Source organism: Odocoileus virginianus, unplaced genomic scaffold (genome assembly GCF_023699985.2).
Source record: "Odocoileus virginianus isolate 20LAN1187 ecotype Illinois unplaced genomic scaffold, Ovbor_1.2 Unplaced_Contig_79, whole genome shotgun sequence".
NCBI lineage: Eukaryota > Metazoa > Chordata > Mammalia > Artiodactyla > Cervidae > Odocoileus > Odocoileus virginianus.
Window position 1 is genome coordinate 38,420 of NW_027224396.1, and position 27,905 is coordinate 66,324.

Consider the following 27,905-nt stretch of genomic DNA (forward strand, 5'->3'; position numbering starts at 1 on the left):
GGTACCAGGTACAGTTCTAACAACACCAAAACCAGTAAAACTGAATATCCAACTCAGTCAAAAACATAGTATTCTAAGTCCACTGAAATATGGGATGAAGAAAGTAACTGTCTGTAGTCATGAAAAGATAGTGGTATCAGGGATTGATTTTTCTAAATGAAATGAAACAGTGAGTTTTGAAGTGTGCACTTCTAAAAGTGAGAGCACTGCAATCCCTCACTGTCTCCCATCAGTGGTTTTCATAAACACACTCACACGCAGCATTCTGGTCATTTTCACATGTTTTCAGGTCTCCTTACTATCAGTTTTAAAAACTGTTACCTTTTGGTGCCTATATCTACCTGTATTGGATATAAAAAGTTTTGGTTTTGTAAATCTGCAAAGAGAGCAAACAGCAACGGCCCTGAACAATGAATAAAACTATACATCTCCCTCTTTAGGCTAGAGCTTTCAAGGTAGAGAAAAACAGGTATAACCAATCCAGTTAGTACATGTTCTAGTTCTGTGAAAGCATTACCCCTTTGTCGCACCTCCTTGACAGAGAGCAGCCTGCCACTTCCCTCCAGTTTCAGAGTGTATATGTTAAAAATCAAATATAACTTAGAGACCAACCAAACTCAATAATTTTTGGCAGCTATCCTATGAAGCAAAAACGAATTATGTTCCCTTTTCCCTACTTAAAGCTGTACACAGAATATGCCTGCATACTAAGTCCCTTCAGCCGTGTCTGACGCTGCAATCCCTTGGACTGCAGCCCACCAGATTCCTCTGTCCGTGGGATTCTCCAGGCAAGAATACTGGAGTGGGTTGTCATTTCATTCTCCAGGGGATCTTCCCGACCCAGGGATTGAATCCAGGTCTCCTGAAAGCCTTCTGCATTGAAGGGGGATTTTTTACCACTGAGCCACCAGGGAAGCCTATATATATATACACACACAGAGACATACATATGTGTGTACATATATATAGTGAAGTGAAGTCGTTCAGTCATGTCGAACTTTTGTGAATCCATGGATTGTAGCCCACCAGGCTCCTCGGCCCATGGAATTTTCCAGGCATGAATACTGGAGTGGGTTGCTGTTTCCTTCTCCAGGGGATCTTCCTGACCCAGGGATTGAACCCAGGTCTCCTGCATTGTAGGCAGACGCTTTACCGTCTGAGCTACCAGGGAAGCCTATATATATAATAACTTTAAGTATATACCTAAACAATCATTTAAGTTTTGCAGAAGATAAAATCTTGATAACAAAGCAAAATCTTCCATTTTCATATAAAATTAGGATTTCATCTGTCAAAATACTCTTCCATTTGTTCTACTTAAGGCATTAATAAATGTCTAAAATATTTTGGAAAAAAAATGTGTGTGTGTGTGTGTGTGTAGCTGAAATAATGATTGTGGTTATGAAAAAGTATTCTCAGTTATATGAACTGCTTTGTAGTAATAGAAAATATAAACCTAATGAGTGGTGCAACATTCCTAATGATCACTGTAAGATCCTTCACTTGAAATATACAACATAAGATTTAAAGAAAAGGGGGGAGGGACAGAAAACTGTAGGGGATTCAAAAAAGTTAGAGGGAAATTAGAAATGATTTCTCCATTTCATTCCATCCTATCTGAAGCACATTTTGTATGTCCAGATAGGATGGAACGTATGTACAGTGCATGGAATTCTCCAGGCCAGAATACTGGAGTGGGTAGTCTTTCCCTTCTCCAGGGGATTGTCCCCACCCAGGGATTGAACCCAGGTCTCCTTCATTGCAGGCAGATTCTTTACAAGCTGAGTCACCAGGGAAGCCCTTCTGTATGTTAAATAAGACAAATATTTGACAAACTTGTGGTTTCTATAACCTCTAGGGATATATTTTCCGGTCAGTAAGTCAAGTATAAGCTCAGTTAAGTCAGGTGTACATAACATACTACAGAAATGGAAACAAATCTGTAAAGCATATAATGTAATTAGCTATTAATAAATTATATTAATCATTATGAATATTCTCTGCACATCTAACTACAACAGATATGTACATATTATTCTTTTAAGGTGATAAGAACACAAATGAGATGTACCCAGTTAAAATTGTAAAGACACAGAAGAGTGTTGTTAACTATAATTGAAACTGTCAGTTGATTAGAGATATCCCCATTTCCCTCTCTTCCATCCCTGGGCAACCACCAGTTCATTATCTGATCCTATGATTTTGAGAACTTTGGCTATGCCACCTAAGTGAATCCATAACAGTATTTAACCTTTTTGTGACTGTCTTATAATTATACTTATTATACTTAGGTCTTCAAGGTTTATCCATGTTGTCACATATACTAGGTGTCCTTCCTTTTTTTAAGACCGAATAATGTTCTATTGCATGTATTTGCCAAATTTTTCTGTGTTCATTCTTCCTTCCACAGACATTTAGATTTCTTCCATGTCTTAACAACTGTGAATACTGCTGCAGTGAAGGAGTTTTCCAAGTAGCTCAACGGTAGAGAATCTGCCCGCCAATGCAAAAGACTTGCAGGAGGCGTGGGTTTTATTCCGGGATCGGGAAGATACCCTGGAGTAGTAAATGGCGACCCGCTCCAGTATTCTTCCTTGGAAAATTCCATGGACAGAGGAGCCTGGTGGGCTGCAGTCAATGGTGTCACAAAGAGTTGGACATGACAGCTGACTTAGCATCCACATATATTGCAATGAACATGGAAATGTTGTCTCTAGAGACTCTGATCTCAGTTATATTAAATGCATATCCAGAAATGGGATATAATATGGCATAATACGGTAGTCTCTATTTTTTAATTTTTGAAGAATCTTCATACTGTTTTTCATAACGGCTGCAAAATTTACATTCCCACCAGCCATGTGCAAATTTTATAAATTCTCCACATATTTTGCCTTTTCAGTTCAGTTCAGTTGCTCAGTCTTGTCTGACTCTTTGCGACCCCATGAATCTCAGCACGCCAGGCCTCCCTGTCCATCACCAACTCCCGGAGTTTACTCAAACTCATGTCCATCGAGTAGGTGATGCCATCCAGCCATCTCATCCTCTGTCGTCCCCTTCTCCTCCTGCCCCCAATCCCTCCTAGCATCAGGGTCTTTTACAATGAGTCAACTCTTCGCATAAGGTGGCCAAAGTATTGGAGTTTCAGCTTCAGCATCAGTCCTTCCAATGAACACCCAGGAGTGATCTCCTTTAGGATGGACTGGTTGGATCTCCTTGCAGTCCAAGGGACTCTCAAGAGTCTTCTCCAACACCACAGTTTAAAAGCATCAACTTTTCAGTGCTCAGCTTTCTTCACAGTCCAGCTCTCACATCCATACATGACCACTGGAAAAACCATAGCCTTGATTAGATGTACCTTTGTTGGCAAAGTAATGTCTCTGCTTTTTAATATGCTCTCTAGGTTGGTCATAATTTTCCTTCCAAGGAGTAAGCGTCTTTTAATTTCATGGTTGCAATCACCATCTGCAGTGATTTTGGAGCCCCCCAAAATAAAGTCTGACACTGTTTCCACTGTTTCCCCATCTATTTGCCATGAAGTGATGGGACCAGATGCCATGATCTTAGTTTTCTGAATGTTGAGCTTTAAGCCTTTTATTACCCTGCAAATAGGGGTTTCCTGGGTGGCGCTAGTGGGAAAGAATCCACCTGCAATGCAGGAGACCTGGGTTCAATCCCTGGGTCAGGAAGATCCTCTGGAGAAGAAAATGGCAACCCACTCCAGTATTCTTGCCTGGAGAATCCCATGGACAGAGGAGCCTGGTAGGCTACAGTCCATGGGGTCACAAAGAGTCAGACATGACTGAGCAACTAACACACCCTGATAATAATCATCCTGATAGGTGTGAGGTGATATATTATGATTTTGATTTGCATTTCTCTGAAGATTAATGACATTAAGAATATAGCATATACATTCATGCTGGCCATTTATCTCCTTATATGTCTTCTCTGGAGAAATGTCTACTTGAGTATTCAGCCCATTTATTAAGTTATTAGTTTGTTTTGGTTTGCTTTGGTTTTATTTGCTATGAGGTGTATGACTTCCTTCCATATTTTAGGCTTTAACCTCCTATCAGTTACAAATATTTACTGTTTACAACAGTTACAATATCTTCCTCATTCTATAGGTTTTCTTTTCACTCTGTCAATTGTTGACTCTTCCCTTAGTGGTGAAAGTACTTTTTAGTTTGATGTAATTCCACTATTCTGTTTTTTTGTTACCTATAACTTGGGATCATATCCATTAAGTCATTGTCTAGTCCAGTGTCATGCAGGTTTTCCCCTGTGATTTATTCTAAAGAGTTTTAAAGCTTTAGGTCTTATGTTTAAATCTTTAATTCATTTTGAGTTGACTTTATGTATAGTGTAAGAGTAGAATTTCCTTTTTTGCAGATAGCACCCAGTTTTCCCCAAACTTTGTTTCTGAGTATATTCTGGGCTCCCTACTCTGTTTCATTGATTTACATATCTATTGTTATATCAGTATCATATCATTTTAATTATGGTAGCTTTCAATATATTTTGAAATCTGGAAGCCAGCTTTGGTCTCTTTTCTCAAGATTGATTAGACTATCCATGGTATTTTGTGGTTGCATATAAATTTCAGAACTTTTTTTTCTGTTTTGATAAAAAAAACATTGCCAATGCTTTTTGACAGGGTTGTATTGAATTCGTTGATTGGGTTGGGTAGCAAGGACATTTTCATAAGTTTCCTGGTCAAAGAGTACTGAATATCATTCCATTTGTTTATGTCTTCTTTGATTTCTGTCATTAAAGTTTTGCACTTTTCAGTGTACATGTCTTTAGTTAGCTTTAAGTTAAGTTTATTCCTAAGTATTTTATTCTTATTGGTACTAATATAACTGACATTTTAAAAAAGTTTTTAATTGGAGGATAATTGCTTTACAATGTTGTTTTGGCTTTTGCTGTACAACAATGCAAATCTGTCATAATTATATACATATATCCCCTCCTTCTTGAGCCTACTTCCCCCACTCCCATTTCACCCCTCTGGGTCATCACAGAAAACGAGGCTGGGCATCCGGTGTTATGTAGCAGCTTCCCAGTAGTCACCTATTTTGATATATATATAATATGTCAATGTGTTTTCACAATTTGTTCCACCCTCTTCTTCCCCCGCTGTGTCCACCAGTCACTTCTCTACATCTGCATCTCCATTCCTTTCCTACAAATAGGTTCATCAGTACTATTTTTCTAGATTCCATACATATGCATTAATATACAATATTTGTTTTTTCTCTTTCTGACTTACTTCACTCTGTAAAAGAGGCTCTAGGTTCATCCACCTCACTACAACTGACTCAAATTATTCCTTTTTATGGCTGAGGAATATTCCATTGTACATATGTACATCTTTATCCATTCATCTGTTGATGGACATCTAGGTTGTTTCCATGTCCTGGTCAGTGTAAATAGTGGTACAGTGAACATTGGGGTACATGTGTTGTTTTGAATTATGGTTTTCTCAGGGTATATACCTAGTAATGGGATTGCTGGTTATATGGTATATTTATTCTTAGTGTTTTAAGGAATCTCCATACCATTCTCTGTTATAGCTGGTTATATTCCCACCAACACTGCAAGAGGGTCCTTTCTCCACACCTCTCCAGAATTTATTGTTTTTAGTTTTTTTTGTTTTTTTTTTTTATGATGGCCATTATGATTGGTGTGAGTTTTGATTTACACTTCTCTACTAAGGAGAGTTGTTGAGCATCTTTTCACTTGTTTTTTGGCCATCTGTATGTCTTCTTAGGAGAAATGTCTGTTTAGATCTTCCACCCATTTTTTGATTGTGTTGTTTTACTGATTTTGAGCTATACAAGTTGCTTATATATTTTGGAGTCTAATCCTTTGTCAGTTGCTCCATTAACAATTATTTTCTCCCATTCTGGGGGTTGTCTTTTCATATGTTTATATTTCTTTGTGACTGAAAACTTTTTAAAGATGAGGAAAAAATGTTTGCTTAAAATTATTCAGTATATATATATATATATATATATATATATATATGTTGAGTGTAATAATGGGGATCAACATGGAGGAGTAATATACCTCCTGCTTCACCTACAGTTTAATAAAAACTACAATCTACAGTTTATTAAAAACTCTTATTGCTTTTTTCTGAAGATCTCTGACTGTATTATCATTATTGTAGGCTTAGTGTCACATTTATGTACTAAACTTCAAATTTTCTCAATTTTCTCTTTAGTTTAAAGCAATGTTTCCCTCAATTATCTCCTTTACTCTAGGATTATTCATATTCAATATCATTTTTATGAATAACCTCCCCAAATAAGAATCCTGAATATTAGAGTTTACATCTTACATGTACTTTCAATAATTCTCTTTTTTGGAAGTGTCAAGTTAAGAAAAACAGACCTCAAAATGGCCTGAGTGTATATTGATTGTAGGTTGTATGAATGGTTTCCTACACACAATGACTTGGACAGAATAGGAATGATAACTTGAAATTGCATTAATAACACAAACTAAGTGATTCTTATACAGGAAACCTTTCCAAATTACCAATATATAAAGTTTGAGTCCAAATACTATTCTGACACACAGGTCCCTCCACATTATTGCCTTCATCTTCTTAAAAGCATGTCAAGTTTTAGGGGTTTGGAATAGTTCAAAACAAGTGCCTTCTTCTGAGTGCTAAGAATTTCTAATAGCATATACTTAGTGAACTCTGATGTGTGTAGTATATTTCTCCTATTTTACTTGTGGAAAAACTGAGGCACAAAATGTTTATATACTCTCATGCAGTGTCCCAGACTGTGTGTGTGGTGAAGCATTTACCCAACAGGCTGAATATCTCAAAATCCTGGCCTAAGTACTGGGTATACTAATTCTCTAATTGTCTGTGGTTATCTAGCCCCTCTGTGTTATTTGTGTACACATCTGTCTCTGTGTACTTTCCTTCTGCATATTTTTACTCAGCATAATTACTTTCTCTTGAAAGAACTTCCTGATCATCAAAATCACTTAAATGCCACTCAATATGCCACATGGTATTTTTAAAGACCTTTACTACAGCATTATTGTATATTGTATAGCAATGTTTGTGTTATGTGTTTGACTTTTTAGGAATGCAAGCTAAGGATTGAGCCCCTGACAATGTCTGGAATATGTTTAATGAATTAACATACTGGGATTCCCTGGTGGCTCAGTGGTAAAGAATCCACTTGCCAATGCAGAAAATGTGGGTTGGATCATTGGGTTGGGAAGACCCCAGAGAAGGAAATGGAAACCCACTTCAGTATTCTTACCTGGGTAATCCCATGGACAGAAAAGCCTGTTGGGCTATAATCCTTGGGGTCGCAGAAGAGTTGGACATGATTTAGCAACTTAGTAACAACAATTAACATGTTACTTACAGGAAGGCACATTCACAAGAGGAATGTCTTAAGTCATGGATCCTAGAAACATATTCAATTAAGGAGATCTTATTTAAAATTTGAATTACAGACTTGAGGAACCCAGTTACTATAGCAGGGTGAAATGATTTCATTACAAAGAATAAAATAGAAACCATAACATTCTTCAAGTGAATCTCTTCTATGAAATAAGTAATTGGGTAGAAAACCATGATCAGAACAAATGCTTGAAGATTATTTTTCCTATTATCATAAGGTTATGATTTGTAATCTTTTAATAATAGTTTTTTGGAAAAACACAACATCTTTTGTAACCTATCGCAGATGACTTCTTTCTGCTGGTTTCTCTTTCTGCTGGTTCCTTAGGGTGTAAATGAAGGAGTTTAGTAAAGGGGTAACTGAAGTGTACAACAAAGCTACACCTTTGGATACAGTTACTCTTTCTCTTGCAGATGGTTTAGCATACATAAAGATACAGCTTCCATATGTCAGGGAGACAACAGTTATGTGGGAAATACAGCTGGAAAAAGCTTTGTCTCTTTGCTGTGCTGAAGGGAATTTCAGAATGGTCTTAATGATGTTAGTGTAAGAAAGAATCACTAATACCAATGTGACCCCAGGTGTTACCATAGTTAAGGTAAAAGACATCAATTCCAGAACACGTGTATCTATGCAGGATATCTGCAGGATAGGAAAAGTTTCACACATAAACTGATCAGTTACTTTGGAAGCACAGAAATCCAGTTAGAGTCCCATCACCAACGGGGGAAATATAATTAGGAATCCAGTTACCCAAGAGCTGAATACAAGCTGATAACAAACTCTGCTGTTCATGATGACTGAGTAATGTGGTTTTCAGATGGCAACATGGCGGTCATAGGACATGGCAGCCAGAAGGTAGAACTCTGTAGCTCCCAATAGAAGGGAGAAGAACAATTGAGCTGCACAATTACTATATGAAATGGTTTTTTCTTAGTCACTTTAGTGACCAGGTATCTGGGAATACATACGGTTGTGAATATGATTTATAAAAATGAGAAACTACAAAGAAAGAAATACATTGGAGTTTTGAGGTGAATATCCAGGAGGGTGAGGAGGATAATGATTACACTCCCTGTCAGGCTCAATGTGTAACTGAGAAAGAAAACAGGAAAATCACAATTTGTAATTGTGGGTCATCAGCCAATCCCAAAAGAATGAATTCTATTTCCCTTGACTGGTTCCTCATTAATCTTCTGTGAAAAGTGAAAGTCGCTCAGTCGTGTCTGAGGTCACTCTTTGTGACCCCCATGGACTATACAGTCCATGGAATTCTCCAGGCTAGAATGCTGGAGTTGGTAGCCTTTCCCTTCTCCAGGGAATCTTCCCAACCCAGCGATCAAAACCAGGTCTCCCACATTGCTAGCAGATTCTTTACCAGCTGAGCCACCAGGGAAGCCCTTACTCTCTGTGAGCCTTGTCAAATCTACATATGAAACAAAATCAAAATAATTGAACATAAAATATACAAATATAGCTATATAAATTGTTACAGGTACTAACCATTGTATGTGTAAATATATAAATTTAATATTTATAAATTAGCCTAAATGTATATAAGGTAACCTAAATATATATGTGTAAAATGAAAATATATTTCAACTAAACATATATTTTAACTGAATAGGCATTAGCATATATATGCTTATACATATTAACCTAAGGCAAAGAAAGGTATATACTCTGTAATCTATTTACAGTTTTTATGTTCAAAAATTGCCAATGACACATAATTACATGCTATAGTCAATTCTAAATTCTTTCTCATACATTAGTTCTCTTCACTGTAATATTCCTCACAATTTTTCCCCTGGAACTTGAATTTTTTGTGTTAATATGCATTATATAGTCATCTTTCCCAAGTGGGCACTATTCTGGATGTATAACTTAATTTTAAAAAATCAGTTATTTTAAATGCATTTTCCTTTCACACTTATTTAACCTGTGCAAATGCACTGAATTGGTTTGTCTTTGTAGAATGAGTATTAGGATGATTTTTTGAAACCGGGTTTTAGAGTTACAGTATAATCCCTGTGATGATCAATGAATATGTCAGTACTGATTTCCAGTACTTGAAGATCCTGCTTACAGTATTTTTGCATTTCCTTTGCACTGAAAGTATACCATTATTGCTATCAATTTTCTTGACTGGCTTTGCTATACTCAAAAGTTGTTTCTAGTATATGTGGTAAATAAACAAATGAAACATGATAAAAACAAACATCTTAAGGAAAATATTGTGTCACTTTACTTCAATTAATCTTTTCTTTTCTTGATCACAACACAGCCCGTGGGATCTTAGTTTCCTGATTAGGAATATAAAAGGTGCCAACTGAAGTGGAAGCATGGAGTTCTAACTACTGGACCACCAGGGAATTCCCTCAATCTTTTACAATGTACTCATATATGTTTGTATAAATTCAGACACAATTTTTTTTACATCCTCCATATTCTTTAAGAAACTATTGAATACTCCAGATTATATTATTCCTATCCTTCCTACATATAAGAATTTTACTTACTTCCATGTTGTACTGACCCATTTATGTTAATCATATCAGTCCTTCAATATATGCATTGCCTGTGGACTTGGTTTTCTTTTTCTTTTTTTTTTTTCTCAGCATTTAACAAAAAAAAAATTTCTGGTTGCTATTCTCTCTCTCTTTCTCTCTCTCTCTGTCTCTCTCTCTTTTTTTTTTTTTTTTTTTTTTGGTATTGGAATATAGCCAATTAACAATGTTGTGATAGATTCAGGTGAACAGTGAAGGGACTCAGTCAGACATATACATGTATCAATTCTCCCCCATACTCCCATCCAGGCTGCCATATAACATTGAACAGAGTTCCATGTAGACTTTTATTCTTTTGTTTTCTTTTTTTTTTTTTTAAGTTGAGTAGGATTGCATTGTGTTTGTTTTTCTTTCTTTCTTTCTTTTTCCTCCATTTATTTTTATTAGTTGGAGGCTAATTACTTTACAATATTGTAGTGGTTTTTTGTCATACATTGACATGAATCAGCCATGGATTTACATCTGTTCCCCATCCCGATACCCCCTCCCACCTCCCTCTCCATCCTATCCCTCTGGGTCTTCCCAGTGCACCAGCCTTGGGTACTTGTCTCATGCATTCAACCTGGGCTGGTGATCTGTTTCACCCTTGATAGTATACTTGTTTCAATGCTGTTTTCTCTGAACATCACACCCTTGCCTTCTTCCACAGAGTCTAAAAGTCTGTTCTGTACATCTCTGTCTCTTTTTCTGTTTTGCATATAGGGTTATCATTACCATCTTTTAAAATTCCATATATATGCATTAGTATACTGTATTGGTCTTTATCTTTCTGGCTTAATTTGGAGTGGGATTGCTGTGTCATATGGCAGTTCTATTTCCAGTTTTTTTAAGGAATCTCCACACTGTTCTCCATAGTGGCTGTATTAGTTTGCATTCCCACCAATAGTGTAAGAGGGTTCCCTTTTCTCCACACTGTCTCCAGCATTTATTGTTTGTAGACTTTTGGATAGCAGCCATTCTGACTGGTGTGTAATGGTACCTCATTGAGGTTTTGATTTGCATTTCTCTGATAATGAGTGATGTTGAGCATCTTTTCATGTTTGTTAGCCATCTGTATGTCTTCTTTGGAGAAATGTCTGTTTAGATCTTTGGTCCATTTTTTGATTGGGTCATTTATTTTTCTGGAATTGAGCTGCAGGATTTGCTTGTATATTTTTGAGATTAATCCTTTGTCTGTTTCTTCATTTGTTATTATGTTCTCCCGTTCTGAAGGCTGTCTTTTAACCTTGCTTATAGTTTCCTTTGTTGTGCAAAAACTTTTAAGTTTCATTAGGTCCCATTTGTTTATTTTTGCTTTTATTTCCAATATTCTGGGAGGTGGGTCATACATAGAGGATCCTGCTGTGCTTTATGTTGGAGATTGTTTTGCCTATGTTCTCCTCTAGGAGTTTTATAGTTTCTGGTCTTACATTTAGATCTTTAATTCATTTTGAGTTTATTTTTTTATGTATGGTGTTAGAAAGTGTTCTAGTTTCATTCTTTTCCAAGTGGTTGACCAGTTTTCACAGCACTGCTTGTTAAAGAGTTTGTCTTTTTTCCATTGTCTATTCTTGCCTCCTTTGTTGAAGATAAGGTGTCCATAGGTAGGTGGATTTATCTTTGGGCTTTCACTTTTGTTCCACTGATCTATATTTCTGTCTTTGTGCCAGTACCATATTGTCTTGATGACGGTGGCTTTGTAGTAGAGCCTGAAGTCAGGCAGGTTGATTCCTCCAGTTCCATTATCCTTTCTCAAGATTGCTTTGGCTATTCGAGGTTTTTTTATTTCCATACAAATTGTGAAATTATTTGTTCTAGTTCTGTGAAGAATACCATTGGTAGCTTGATAGGGATTGCATTGAATCTATAGATTGCTTTGGGTAGTATAGTCATTTTCACAGTATTGATTCTTCCAATCCATGAACATGGTATATTTCTCCATCTATTTGTGTCCTCTTTGATTTCTTTCATCAGTGTTTTATAGTTTTCTATATATAGGTCTTTTGTTTCTTTAGGTAGATATACTCCTAAGTATTTTATTCTTTTTGTTGCAATGGTGAATGGTATTGTTTCCTTAATTTCTCTTTCTGTTTTCTCATTGTTAGCATATAAGAATGCAAGGGATTTCTGTGTGTTAATTTTATATCCTGCAACTTTACTATATTCATTTATTAGCCCTAGTAATTTTCTGGTAGAGTCTTTAAAGTTTTCTATGTAGAGGATCATGTCATCTGCAAACAGCAAGAGTTTCACTTCTTCTTTTCCTATCTGGATTCCTTTTATTTCCTTTTCTGCTCTGATTGCTATGGCCAACGCTTCCAAAACTATGTTGAATAGTAGTGGTGAGAGTGGGCACCCTTGTCTTGTTCCTGATTTTAGGGGAAATGCTTTCAGTTTTTCACCATTGAGGATGTTTGCTGTGGGTTTGTCATATATAGTTTTTATTATGTTGAGGTGTGTTTCTTCTATTCCTGCATTCTGGAGAGTTTTTATCATAATGGATGTTGAATGTTGTCAAAGGCTTTTTCTGCATCTTTTGAGATAATCATGTGGATTTTATCTTTCAATTTGTTAATGTGGTGTATTACATTGATTGATTTGTGGATATTAAAGAATCCTTGCATTCCTGGGTTAAAGCCTACTTGGTCATGATGTATGATCTTTTTAATATGTTGTTGGATTATGTTTGCTAGAATTTTGTTAAGGATTTTTGCATCTATATTCATCAGTGATATTGGCCTGTAGTTTTCTTTTTTTGTGGCATCTTTTTCTGGTTTTGGAATTAGGGTGATGGTGGCCTCATAGAATGAGTTTGGAAGTTTTCTTTCGTCTGCAATTTTCTGGAAGAGTTTGAGTAAGATAGGAGTTAGCGTTTCTCGAAATTTTTGGTAGAATTCAGCTGTGAAGCCATCTGGTCCTTTTGGGCTTTGCTTGCTGGAAGATTTCTGATTACAGTTTCGACTTCTGTGCTTGTGATGGGTCTGTTAAGATCTTATATTTCTTCCTGGTTCAGTTTTGGAAAGTTATACTTATCTTGAATTTGTCCGTTTCTTCCAAGTTGTCCATTTTATTGGCATAGAGCTGCTGGTAATAATCTCTTACGATCCTTTGTATTTCAGTGTTGTCTGTTGTGATCTCTCCATTTTCGTTTCTAATTATGTTGATTTGGTTCTTCTCCCTTGTTTCTTATGAGTCTTGCTAATGGTTTGTCAACTTTGTTTATCTTTTCAAAAAGCCAGCTTTTAGCATTGTTGATTTTTGTTATGGTCTCATTTGTTTCTTTTGCATTTATTTCTGCCCTAATTTTTAAGATTTCTTTCCTTCTACTAACCCTGGGGTTCTTCATTTCTTCCTCCTCTAGTTGCTTTAGGTGTAGAGTTAGGTTATTTATTTGACTTTTTTTCTTGTTTCTTGAGGTAGGCCTGTAATGCTATGAAGCTTCCCCTTAGCACTGCTTTTACAGTGTCCCATAGGTTTTGGGTTTTTGTGTTTTCATTTTCATTCATTTCTATGCATATTTTGATTTCTTTTTTGATTTCTTCTATGATTTGTTGGTTATTCAGAAGCGTGTTGTTTAGCCTCCATATGTTTGAATTTTTAATAATTTTTTTCCTGTAATTGAGATCTAATCTTACTGCACTGTGGTCAGAAAAGATGACTGGAATGATTTCAATCTTTTTGAATTGGGTATATACATTTAAATTTAAAATAATGAACATTAAATTCATACTGGTCACCTTTAAAGTACTTAAAGCTGTAAGTGGCTAGTGGCTATAATACTGGACAACACTGGCATAAATAAATAATATTTAGTTTTTGTATCTTCTAAAGCATACATTTGATTGTGCCAGTTTTCCATAATGTGTATTTAACTAAATTTTGTGTATTTAACAAAATTTTGCTATGCTATATTTCCTTTTCAAGTAGTTCAAAATTTTCTCTAAGTCCTTACTGATTCTTCTTGTGACCAACTGACTATGCAGAAGTATATTACTTAATTTTCAAACATTTGCTGACTTTCTAGTCTTCTGTCTGTCACTGATTCTTACTTAATTCCATTATAATTAGAAAGCATATTTCTGAGAATTTAATCCTGTGGAATGTTTTGGAATTTCCTTTAGGCTAAGGTGACATTCAATTTTGTAAATATTTCATATACTTTTAAGACCATAACTATATTTTTTAACTTGGATGCAGTACTCCATATTTATCATTTACTTCCCAAGTGGCTCTAGTGGTGACGAACACGCCTGCCAGTGCACGAGACATAAGAGACAGGTTCGATCCCTGTGCTGGGAGGATCCCCTGGAGGAAGGCATAGCAATCCACTCCACTATTCTTGTCTGAAGAATCCCCATGGACAGAAGAGCCTGGCAAGCTACAGTCCATGGGGTTGCAAAGAGTTGGACATGACTGAAGCGACTTAGCACACACAAGAGAATAAAACAAGTGTTTTTTTTTTTTTTTTTTTGTATTTCTATAAGAGTAATAAATTTGTTGACAGTTTAGCTACTGCAGTTTTCAATTCTATAATTAGATCTGCCATTAGCCTTTTCACGCAGTTTCTTTTGATTTATTTTGAATGGATCATATGTTTCTTGTTTCTCTTTACATCTTGTGTTTAAAGAACACTGGCCATTTGAATTCAATAATGTGCTAACTTTCAGATTCTTCCTCTTGCCAAGGACTGCCATTCTTTGTTATTGCTTTCTAGTTTACTTTCGTGTTTTGATTATTGTATGCGTCCTCTGTGCCAAGTGTCAGCCTGAGTATAAACTTAAGGTCTCAGTTCTCTTCTGAGACTGTTCCTGTCCCTGACCATGCACACTTTCTAATTTTCACTGTAAATGCATTTACTTCTGAACATCCTAGATATTCAAAAAGAGGGAGAGAGGAAAAAGGTGCCAGCCCTTTACATCCATTATGAAATAGCATATCTGATAGGACTTGATGAGAAAGTCATCATCACTGCTGTGGCAGTCCAGCCAAAAGTCAATAAATTGAACATAATTACTGAGGAAACTTCAGCCAAAATCAAGGGACATAATATATAATTACTGGGAAATAATTTCAACCAACATTCCCAAAAGTGAAGGAAAAATTGGAGAACTATTCCAAATATTAATAAAAGGAAACTAAAATACTATAAGAATCAAATGAAACATGCCATTTTAAACTGTATTCTTTATTCTATAAGGGAACATTTTTAGACAATTGGTGATGTTTGAATAAGATTGGAGAATTTGAAGTTAATAACATATCATTGCTAACATTCTGGTAATAATGGTTTTATCATGTTGACCCTGTAAAATATTCTTTTTTTTTTTTCTTTTTTGTAAATACACATAACCATATTGAGTAGCAAATGGAGCATCAGTGGCTCAGGAATAAAAGATCCTGTTGTGTATTTGTTGTGTATTTTTCTTTATGCTTTATATTTAAAAAAAGTAAAGTAAATAGGAAATCATTTAAGTACTGTCCCCCAATTTTGGGGGGTGGGGGTGGGTCACAATCAAGTTAATGAAATTCTAACATATTGCCTAACAAAAACAGGAGAGAGGTTCATGTTTGGGGTAAACTTTCTCACCAGTAGAATTGGTCATATTGTCCTATGGTAGTTGAGTATCTGAAATTCTTGTTGGCATTAAATATTTTAAGTTTAAATCATAGTTCTCTTATGTGAAATGTCCCTTCAGTTTTGTAGTTAAAGCAATTCACAGTGCTTTTCTTTCATTCTTCCTTTGTTTTCTGTTCCTTCTCTTTTCCCTTCTTTTTTTTTTTTAACTTAATTGGCATATATATCCTTCCTGGTACCATTCTCCAGAGACACTCATATCCTAGAATTGATTTCATTTGTCTCAGCTGTTGTAACACTCGTGGTCACATTATTGTTAGTGATGCTTTCCTATACATGTATTTTCAAGACCATTCTAAACATTCTGTCTGCTCAGAAAAGAACAAAGGCTTTTCCACATGTTCTTCTCGTATGGTTGAAGTCTCCCTTACTTATAATAGCTGTATCTTTAGTTACCTGAAGCCATCTCCAAAAGACAGGGTGACTATCAAAAGGTGTAGCTGTTATTTATGCCTCGGTTGCCCCTGTATTAAACCCTTTCATTCACACTCTAAGGAACCGGCAAGTGAAACAAGCCTTCAAAGATATACTCCAAAATATTTACAAGTTTTTCAATAAGTGAAGAAAATTTTAATTGTGAAATATTGGAGAAAAGCAAACATTTTTACACATTTTACAGTTTAATTAACCTGTCCTTCAATTTCATTTAGACTTCTTAAAACATTTTAACCAAGGCTTTCAGCATAATGCATCTTTCTTTCTTATCAGTTTATCATTAGCATTTTTCTGTGTTACAGTGAGTCCTTTCTTCATGTTGTCAACACAAATGTTGAATTTTATTTTCTCTACAAGAAATGCATGATTTTGACTTTTAAAAACTATTATAATTATTAATCATATGAAAATTTTATTGATGGAAATATTATTAATAACATATCCTACCACTGGGATTCTGGACTTTCCCAAGTTGTGCTAGTTGTTAAGAATTTGCCTGCCAATGAAGGAGATGTAGGAGATGTGGGTTTGACCTCTGGATTGGGAAGATCCCCTGGAGAAGGACATGGAAACCCTCTCCAGTATTCATACATGGACAATCCCATGGACGGAAGAACCTGATGGGTTACAGTCCATAGGACCGCAAAGAGTCAGACATGACTCAAGGGACTTAGCACTCATGCACCACTGGGGCTCTAAGAAGTATTGATACTTCAAGTGCAGCTTGCTGATATCACAAGTCTGATCTTTTGGCCAGTCATCGAAGGCTTAAATTTAGACATATGTATGAGCTTGATCAAGTTTCTCAAACTCTATGTTGCTGAATTTCTCTAGTTATGAAATAGATATAATAGCAATAATTCTATTTTAATGTTACTTTGAGGATGAAATGACACATTATATAAACTAATGCACAATCTGCATCTGGCCTACACTGAACTGTCAAGAAATGTTGTACTTGAGGGAAGATGTTGCCTCAGCTGAGGTAATATTTAACAAGTCAAGGAAAAAAAAGACAGACTTCAAATCATAAGAAACTTTTATGCCCAAAACTGTACTTGTTCTTTATCTGGTAGGTGTAAAGTCCTAAATATTTGGAAGAAATAAGAATCACCTACCTGGTTAGCTTATTTAAATTTAAAGTCCATGTTCTCATCCCTAAATACATATTTTCAGTTTAACAGGAGTGTAGAAACATAGACTATAGGTGACTCGGAAGCCAGTGGTAAATATATAATCAGATTTTTATTTTAGAAGGATCACTCTGTTAACTGTATTGAAGACAGATGTCCAAATGTTGGAGTCAAGAAGACAAGGTAGAGGACTAATATTTATATTAAATGAATTATTTGAGGATTAAAATGCAATAGTGTCCATGAATTCAAACCTCAGTGAAATATCCCCAGAGATCTTTAGAAAAAACTGAGATGTACGGTTAAGAATTTGAATATCTGAGAAAAATTAAAGGGTGTTTTAAAAATGAATTTAATCTTCTTGGAATTTCCTCTCTGCTCACTCCTGTTACCCCTGTAGCTCAGCGGTAAAGAATCCACCTGCAATGCAGGAGCTGCGAGTTGGATCCCTGGGTCAGGAAGATCCCTTGGAGAAGGGAATGGCAACCCACTCCATATTCTTGCTTGGAGAATCTCATGGACAGAGGAGCCTGGTGGGTTGTAGTCCATAAGGTTGCAAAGAGCCAGACACAAATGAAGTGACTTAGCACGCACAGAGTCAAAGTTTATACAAGATGCATTTGGGCTTCCCTGTTGGCTCAGGCAGTAAAGAATCTGCCTGCAATGCAGGAGACACAGGTTCAATCCCTGGGTTGGGAAGATCTCCTGGAGAAAAGAAAGGCTACCCACTCCAGTTTCCTTGCCTGGAAAATCTCATGAATAGAGGAGCTGGGCAGGCTATAGTCCATGGAGTTTCAAAGAGTTGAACATGACTCAGTGATTAACACTTTCACTTTCCTGTACATACTCATTAAATATATCAATATAATGATTTTTTAAGAAAGAATTTTGGTTTATATACTGTCAGATTCTTAAAAATATAAAACTACAAAAACTCCTTAAAATATATAGATTTCCATTCTGGATATAATATTCCATCAGAGAAATACATATGAAAAAAATCACAAAGGTATTTATTCAATGATAAGACTATTATCTATGTATACCTGAAGAAATAATTTTACCTGAGTTGTGTTCTGGTTCATTTTACCATTTTTAAGCCAACACTATTATCCATCTGCTCTTCTATGGAAAAATAGAGGAGTAAGTACTTGTTGTTGTTTTTAAAACCCTGAAAACCTCCATCAACAGAGAGTTTGCATTCAACAAGTCTTAAAAAAAAAAAAAAAAAAAAAGAGGTTTGAACTCAGGTCTCTTGCATTGCAGGCAGATTCTTTACCATCTGAGCCACCAAGGAAGGCCCTTAAAAAAAAGCACCAAAACCTTATTATATACATGATTTGTGAATTTTTTTTTTCCTTCTTTGGGTTGCATTTTCACTTTCTTCATAGAGCCCTTTGATCACTAAAGTTTTAATTCTGATGAAGCCATATTAATTTTTTTTTTCTTTTGCTGTTTGTGCTTTTGGTGTCATATTTAAGAAATCATTGCCTAGTTCAAAGTTACAAGGAGTTATATGTATGGTTTCTTCTAAGAAATGTATACTTTTAGTGCCCATAATAATCTTTTCTTTCTTTTGAGTTGATCTTTATATATGGTCTTTTCTTAAAAAAAAAAAAAAAAAAAAGATTTGTTTATTTTTATTACTTCTTTACTTCTTTATTTATTTTTTTTGTTTATAGTGCATCTCTGTTCTGCATACAGTCTTTGTCTAGTTGCAGCAGGTGGGGGCTACTCTTCACTGGAGTGCGCAGGCTTCTCATTGTGGTGGCTTCTGTTGTTGTGGAGCACAGGGCTCTCGGTACGTGGGCTCCAGTGTTTACAGGCCTTGACTCAGTACTTGTGGCCTGTTGGCTCTCAAGCTCAAGCTCAGTAGTTGTGGTGCTGGGCTTAGATGCCCCTCAGCACATGAAATCCTCCTGGACTGGGGATGGAACCTGTGTCCCCTGCATTGGGAGCCAGACTCTTAACCAGTGGACCACCAGGGAAGCCCTACATATAGCCTTTATATATGGGATGAGATAAAGTTTTCTTTTGCATGTACATATCTAGTTTTCCTGACATGACTTCTTACAAAAGCTGTTATTTCTTTTAATAATTTTGTCACCTTTGTTAAAAAAAAAAATCAATTAACCATAAATGTGTGGTTCTACCTTAAAGTTCTTTGTTCTATACCCTTGATCTGTATGTTAACTATTATTCCAGTATCACACTCTCTTGATGCCTGTAGCTTTACGATATGTTTTCAGATTAGATTTTTTTTTTTTAATGTAACTTAGTGCATGGGCTTCCTGGTGGTTCAGTGGTAAGAATCACCTGCCAAGCAGGATACATGGGTTCAATCCCTGGGTCTGGAAAATCCCCTAGAGAAGGAAATGGCAATCCATTCTAGTATTATTGCCTGGGAAATCACATTGGACAGAGCATCCTGGAGAGCTATAGTGCATGGGGTTGCAAAAGAGTTGAACACAATTTAGCAAGTAAATAACAACAGCAACAAAGAACACTGCAAGCACACATAAAATGAAGAAACTATATAACACAAATGCAGTCTACAATCTTCTTGACACATTGTGAGTGGTTACTGTGAAAAAATTTAACAGGAGTTTTTGAGAACAATTTTTATATGACTGTTCTCAATTTCTTCTCTGTGATGATATCATTCCTTACAAAAAACTGTATATATGAAAACACTAAGTTGTAGGCTTTTGCTGAAAATAATATTCAAGAGTGATTATTTTACCAGGAATAAAATCTATATAATCACTCTGTTAGTTTTTCTATTGTCAGCCTGGTACAACACCCTCAGGTAGAGGATAAATCCTTCCCCTGGGCCTAAGGAATGTATACATCTATATATAAAACTTAAATTCTAAATATTTATTTATAGTGTTACTATACTAAGTAATCTATAAAATCATTGAAGTTATAGATTATACCTCTTCCCTTCATTTACCCCAGTGTACAGTCTGGCACTATAGGATACAGACAGAAAAATCAAGGAAACAGAATGGAGAGAACAGAAGTAAACCCACATTTACATGATCATTTAATTTACAACAAAAGAGGCAAGACTATCAGATGGGGGAAAGACAGCCTCTACAATGAATAGGTGTTGGGAAAACTGGATGGCCACATGAAAATCAATCAAACTGGACTACTTTACCACACTTTTTGCAAAAATAAAGTCAAAATGAACTGAGGACTTAATGTAAGACCCCCAAACCCTAAAACTAGTAGAAGAAAACTTAGGCAGTACAGTCTTTGACATAGGTCTTAGGAATAATTTTTAGGATATATCTTCTCAGGCAAGGGCAACAAAAGCAAAAGTAAACAAATGGGACCACATCAAACTAAAACATTTTGAACAGTGAAGGAAACTATCAACAACAAAGAGAAGAAACTGCCTACTGAATGGAAAAAGCTATTTGCAAAACTTTTTTGCAAATAGTCTCATAAAAGATTAATATCCAAAAGTACACAAGACTCCTACATCTCAACATAAAAATAAACAAATAATTAATAGTGGACATAGGACCTGAATAGACATTTTCCAAGGAAGAAGATCAATAGCACGTGAAAATGTGCTCTGTATCACTAATCAAGAGGGAAATGCAAATCATAACCACAATTAGATATCATCTACACCTGTCAAGATGGCTGTCATTAAGAAGATAACAAAAATAAGTGTTGGTGAGGATATGGAGAAAAGGGAATTCTTTGCACTGTTGCTGGGAATGTAAATTGGGGCAGCCACTATGGAAAACATTTTGGAGCTTCTTAAAAGGATTAAAAATAAATCTTGCATAGGATCCAGCAATTTTACTTCTTGTATTTAAAAACAAAACACTATTTTGAAAAGATTCATGTACCCCTATTTTCACTGCAACATTACTCACAATAGTCAAAATATGGAAGCAACCCAAATTCCTATCAATAGATGAATAGATTAAAATATAAACACAATATTACTCAGCCATAAAAAAGAATGATATCTTGCCATTTGGGATAACATGAATGGACCTAGAGAGTGTTATATGTGAAATATATGTGACAGAGGAAAATAAGTACCATATGATTTGAATTACATGTGACATATATAAAAAAAACTACAAATGAACAAATATAACACAACAGAAATGTGTCATAGATACAGAGAAAAAAGATGGAATGGGGTTAAGGGATGGTTGAAACAGGTGAAGAGGTACAAAATTCCACTTACAGAATAAATGAGTCATGAAGATGAAATGTACATGGTTGGAATATAAGCAATAATAATGCATTGTCTTTGTATGATGACTAAGGTGGTCAAAGGTACAAATTTCTTGTTATAAGTCTAAATAATTACTAATGGTGTAATGTATAGTATGATTGCTATATTTAGCACTGCTGTATATTGCATATTAATGTTATTTAGAGAGTAAATCCTAAGAATTCTTATCACAAAGAAAAATAATTTTTTTCTTTAATCTAGAATTGATATGAAATGATGGATTTTCATTAAACATATTGTGGTAATCTTTTCATGTATGTAAGTCAAATTGTACCATAAAGAAGGCTGAACACTGAAGAACTGATGCTTATGAACTGTGGTATTGGAGAAGACTCTTGAAAGTCCCTTGGGCTGCAAGGAGATCAAACCAGTCAATCCTAAAGGAAATCAGTCTTGAATATTCATTGAAAGGACTGATGATGAAGCTGAAACTCAAATACTTTGGCCACCTGATGTGAAGAACCAGCTCATTAGAAAAGACCCTGATGCTGGGAAAGATTGAAGGTAGGAGGAGAAGGGGACAACAGAGGATGAGATGGCTGGATGGCATCACCAACTCAATGGACATGAGTTTGAGCAAACTCTGGGAGATGGTGAAGGACAGGGAAGCCTGGCATGCTGCAGTCTATGGGGTTGCAAAAAGTCACACCATCACCTTAAATTCAAATATGTTAATTAGATCTTCATCTAATGAAACTAGATGAAGAAAAATGAGAAAACAACAAAATATCAACAAATTGAATACAGAAAGAACATACTTCAAAAAAAGAGTGTAGTTCAACATAAAAAAGGTCATATATGACAATTCCATAGCATTATACACAGTGAGGAGGTTTAAAAGCTTTTCCTTGAAGATTAGCAACAAGACAATGGTGTTCTTGTTCACCACTCCTATTCACCACAGTACTGGTAGTCCTGGCTAGAACAATCAAGAAAGAAAAAGAAATAAAAGGCATCAAAATCAAAGAAAAATTAAAAATGTTTCTGTTTGCAGATAATATGATATTATATATGGAAAACTCAAGAGAACTGTTAAGAGTTAATCAACAAATTCAGCAAAATTGCAGGATAAAAAATATACATACAAATACCAGTTGTGCTTGTATATGATAACAACATACTATCTGACAAAAGTAACATTTAAATTACATTTATAACAACACAAAAACAATAAAATACTTAAGAATAAATTTGATCAAGAAGGTGAAAGATCTGTAGATCTAAAATTATATAACATTGTAAAAAAATTGAAGAAGACACAAATATATGGAAAAGTATACTGTTCATGGATTATAAGAATTAATATTTTAAGTGTCCATACTACCTGAAGCCATGTATAGATTAAATAAAATCTCTATTAAGATTCTAATGGTATTTTTTCAGAAATAGAAATCATATTGACATGCAAAAGACACTGAATATCCACAATAATCCTGAGAATAAACAAAGCTGGAGACATTACATTTCTGAATGTCAAACTATTTTACAGACTTATAGGAATCAAAGCAGTATGCTACAGATATAAACTCCGGGAGCTGGTGATGGATAGGGAGGCCTGGAGTGCTGTGGCTCATGGGATCGCAGAGTCAGACATGACTGAGCGACAGAACTGAACTGAACAGGTATAAAACCATGCACATAGATAACGGAATTGAGTGCTTCAAAAGAAACCAGTGCCTCTGTGCTCAAATAATATTTTACAAGGAAGTCAAGGATATTCAATGTGTAAAGATGTACCCTCAATAAATGTAATTGTGAAAACTGAATATTTAAAAGAATGAAAGTGGACCCATATCTTACAATACTCAACAAAAATTAACTCAAAATTGATTGAAAGCCTAAATGTAAGACTTGGAACTATGAAACCCTGAGACAACATAGGAGAAAGTTCCTTGACATTGTTCTCACAATGATTTTTTTTGGATATGATACTAATAGCACAAGCAACAGAAGTTATTTTTTTGAAAAATTAATTCAATCAATTAATATCTAGCAAGGCTAACCAAGGAAAGAGACACAAACTACTAATATCAATAATGAAGTAAAAGGTATATTCATGATCCCACAGACATTAAAAGGAAATAGGGAAAAATTACAAATGATATTATGATCATAAATATGATAGCAAATGAACCTATTCTTGAAAGACACAAACATAAGAAACTCACTGAAGAAGACATGTGTGCAAGTGTGTGAAGGTGGTGTTAAAAACCTTCCCCAAATAAAAAAATTTACCAACTTTTTATTAGCACTATCCTAATCTGAAACCAGAAAAATAAATTGTAAGGAGAAAAAACTACAGCTCAATATTTGTCTTAAACATTGATGAAAGATTTTTTAACAAAATTTGATTAGTAGTCAAAATACAGTAATATATATATACATATATATACATATAAAACTACTAATTTGATTAGTAGTTAAAATACAGTAATATATATATATATACTGCAATATATATTATATATACAGTAATATATATATGTATGTATATATATATATGGGTAACCTAAACTTTTAAATATACTAACATTTTATATATATATAAATTAAGTTTGGTTGCATTTCTTTTCTTGGCTTAAGATATATAAAGATGACTTAAACAAAGGCCATTTCATCCACATTATGTAGCATTAGAATATGTGTGTGTGTGTGTGTGTGTGTGTGTGTGTGTGCATGTGTGTGTGTGTGTGTGTGTGTGTGTGTGTGTGTGTGTGTGTGAGAGAGAGAGAGAGAAAGCCTAGCAATACAAGAAATGATGAGCAATTTGATAAGGTCAGAGCAGAAGTCACACAGAGCCTTGGTTCCAGAAAGATGCCATGAACTTAAGCAATATTTCAAGAGTAATGGAAAGAGAAATAACTGTCCAATACAACTATCTGCATTAATGGTAATGCTCTGTAATCTGGGCTATTCAATATATTAGCCATTAGCCATATTTGGCTTTGGAGTACTTGAAATGAAATTAATATAACTGAGGATTTGAGTTTGTATTTTTAACTAATTTATATTTTTATTTAAATAGCCACACATGCAACTTACCACTTATACTGTGAAACTTACAGTCTAGTGAGAATGTGACCATGTTAGCAATTAAAATATAATCACTACTGCAAAGATGAAGTACAAGGCATTATGGAAACATGTAAGAGTTTAGGAAAATCAAAGATTCAGGGAATACTGCCATAAAGAATAAAGTTAAAGTAGATTTATCGGATGACTAGAAGAGAATTGAAGTTCCAAAGAAACCACTTCCAAGAAGCAGATTATCAGACTGTTAAAACAAATAAACAAAAAACACAGGTATGCTCAAGTGAAAAAGTGAAGGTGTATGTGAGGCAGTAGGTCTGAATGGAAGGAGGGGATCCAGTCTTCCAGGACTTTGTTAAAATTAGATTCTTTATATTGAAGTCAAAGAAACCTCCTTTTCTGGCATATGAGAATTATGAGTTTCTCAAAGCAAGGCAATATTTCAGTTGAGTCAGTTACTTTCTCAGCTGAAAGATGACATACAAATCTTGTTAATGAAAACAATGAGCTAGACAGAATCTGCTAACAGGGGATAATAGACATTGATGCTTTTAGCAACCCATGCCCAAACTCTCATACTGTCTCTAGCTCATTGATGTCAGGGCAATTAGTTATTCATTTAAAAAGCAAAAAAAAAAAAAAAATCCATATCTCATATAATAATAAATTCTGGATGGAACAAAGACAAAAATGTAGAAAGCAAAGTCATAGAAGTGTTGAATATAAGCAGATATTTATAGAATTTTAAAATACTTGCAAGGATGTACCGAGAGAATAGGTCACCAAGAATTCATGACAGACTGTACAACTTTCAGAGTTGAACCACTCAATTAAAAATTAAAAAGGAAGGATTGTCTCTGAAAACATCCTGCCACAGATATTAAATAAAAATACTTAATACAGTAATTTCTAAAGGAGTAAACATTGCTTTAATCAGCTTACTCTTAAATTTATCTTTTGGTACTAATATGGCAATTTCTTAAAGTTGTGAAATATGAAATAAATAATCAACAACCATATTTTTTGCACACTATCTGCAGTATCTGTCCAGTTCTTTCCCCTCATCTGATGTACTTGGATATTTATTTTCCTACTTTCAGATAACAAGAAGTTCATAATATCTCATAATTCTTAGTTATGCTGAAGGCATGTGTTATGTGTATTTTATATACTCTCCTTATGTATCTACATTTTTTATAAATACATAAAAAGGAATAGTTAGACAGCTACCATGACTCTAATGCCACCTGAAAATTTAACAGAAATTTCTTGAATATAATTATAGTCTATTTACCCAAGGTACTAACTCCTAAAGTTATGCTTGGCATACAGATTAAAGCTTTAATCAAAACAAGATACTCTTCAATTCCTGTTGTGCTGAGCAACAGAAGGAGTAGGAAAAAAGTATAAACTATTATACTTTTAATGTATAGCAGTATAATGGTAACACAATCTTTTTGCTGGAAGACAGATTAAAAATAATGGAGTTAATGAATGTAGTTAGTTAAATGTGGTAGATTACTAGTTTAAAAAAATGACATGGAGTATTGGGTAGAAATCTGTACTGGAATTAACATAATTGGTTGCTAATATCAGTCTAAAAATGATCTCAAGGGAAAAGGCTTCACACTTAGTGTTGTTTTGTTTGTTTGTTTTGGTCTCATTGGATACTGTTCTCAAGCTTTCTTTTCTAATTCCAATACTAATGTGTCTTATGTTTTATATTCCTTCGTGTTTTGTGCACATTTCTGTTTTGGCAATTCCGATTTGCTGAATTAGGTCCCTTGAGCCTGTAGGAGAGAGAATAGATAAAACATTAAGTAGCTTTTGCTACTTAAAATCTATACAGAAATGATTCCAGAGGATTTTTAAACACCTGATATTTTTTTATCTTGCATATATTTACTTTTTCTCATTCTCTATTGTCAAATAAACATTTCTCTATGAAGAAAAGAGAAATTAAGACAAAAACTTTGACAATGGAAAGTAAATTTGTGCAATGAGAAGAAATGTTTTTTGCGGAAATGGATTACAACCATGGTGGTTGCTAATATGTTTATATTGCAGCCATTCGAATGTTAGCGAACTTGTACAAAAATCAGAGGTAAGTTTGGCAAATAGATAGCAGTGAAAGTCTCTCAAATTTTATCAGTGATTTATTACTTATCATCTCAACAAATTAAATAGGATAAGAGCTTGCTATACAGCACAGGCAAAGATACTCTGTAATACTTGTTTGGAAGGCAAATCTAAAAAAGAGTGGATGTATGTATATGTATAACTGATTCACTTTGCTGTGGAAGTGGAAGTGTTAGTCACTCAGTTATGTCCAACTCTTTGTGACCCTAAGGTCTATATAGCCCACTCCTCTGTCCATAGAATTCTCCAGTTGAGAATATTGGAGTGGGTTGCCATTTCCTTCTCCAGGGGATCTTCCCCACCCAGGGATCGAAGCCCAGTGTCTCCTGCATTGGCAGGCAGATACTTTACCACTGAGCCACCAGGGAAGCCCTCACTCACTATTAAATAAAGGCAGGTAATTATTATTTCTGTTGTTTGTTTCTAACTGAATATAGGCTTTGCAGTAATTTGTTTAAGAGAATAGACTTTAATTTCTGGTATATTCTTTGCTAGGTATATAATACATCTAAGGTACATAACCTAACTTAGTCTAGTTATTTATTTGGGAATAAAGATTAAGGACTCATACGTATGTTATAAGGGCTAAATGAAATAAAATACAAAAGTTATTATCTCACTGAAATAAGTAATACCTTTTTCTAAAACATAATTGCTATGATTATCCTTCCCAGTGTTGAGAATTAATTATAATCAAAAGAAAATTAAAGTAAATAAAAATAAAGAAAATTAGTATTCTTAACATATATTAAGTGCCACATGATTTTAGAATAATTTCATTTATGTTATTGCAATTATTTCTAAGAAATACTCTTGAAATTTCAACTCCATTTTGAACACAGAAAACTGAAGCTTAAAAAATTAATTAACTCATCCAGAGTCATACATCCATTAAATGGTTCATCTGTATTTTTAATTCATGTTTTTCTTACTGCAATGCCCATATATTTTGTGTGATAGTAATTTACCCTAGAATGCTATAACTAAGGAATTAATAGCATGTTAATAATCTTAACATAATAATAGTAATAATTTTTGTTGATTTACTTTCCCTTCATTGTTTAAATTATAGATCACTAACAAATGAACTGAAAGGGTGAGGTTATGAATTGATATTCACCACAAACCTCCAAAGATATTAATGTTACTATTTCTGGACTTCTTATTAAATGTGATTTATTAATTAAATAATTAAATTAATTAAATTAATTAAATTAATAATTAAATTAAATTGAACTCTTATCCTATTCCTTTAGTAAAGTGAATATG

The 27,905-nt window shown here is 34.6% G+C and overlaps 1 pseudogene; it reads right to left on the minus strand.

Annotated features, from left to right (window-relative positions):
* Positions 1–7,660: 7,660 nt before the first annotated feature.
* On the minus strand, positions 7,661–8,631 carry LOC139034249 (olfactory receptor 6C6-like; annotated as a pseudogene).
* Between the last annotated feature and the right edge of the window lie 19,274 nt (positions 8,632–27,905).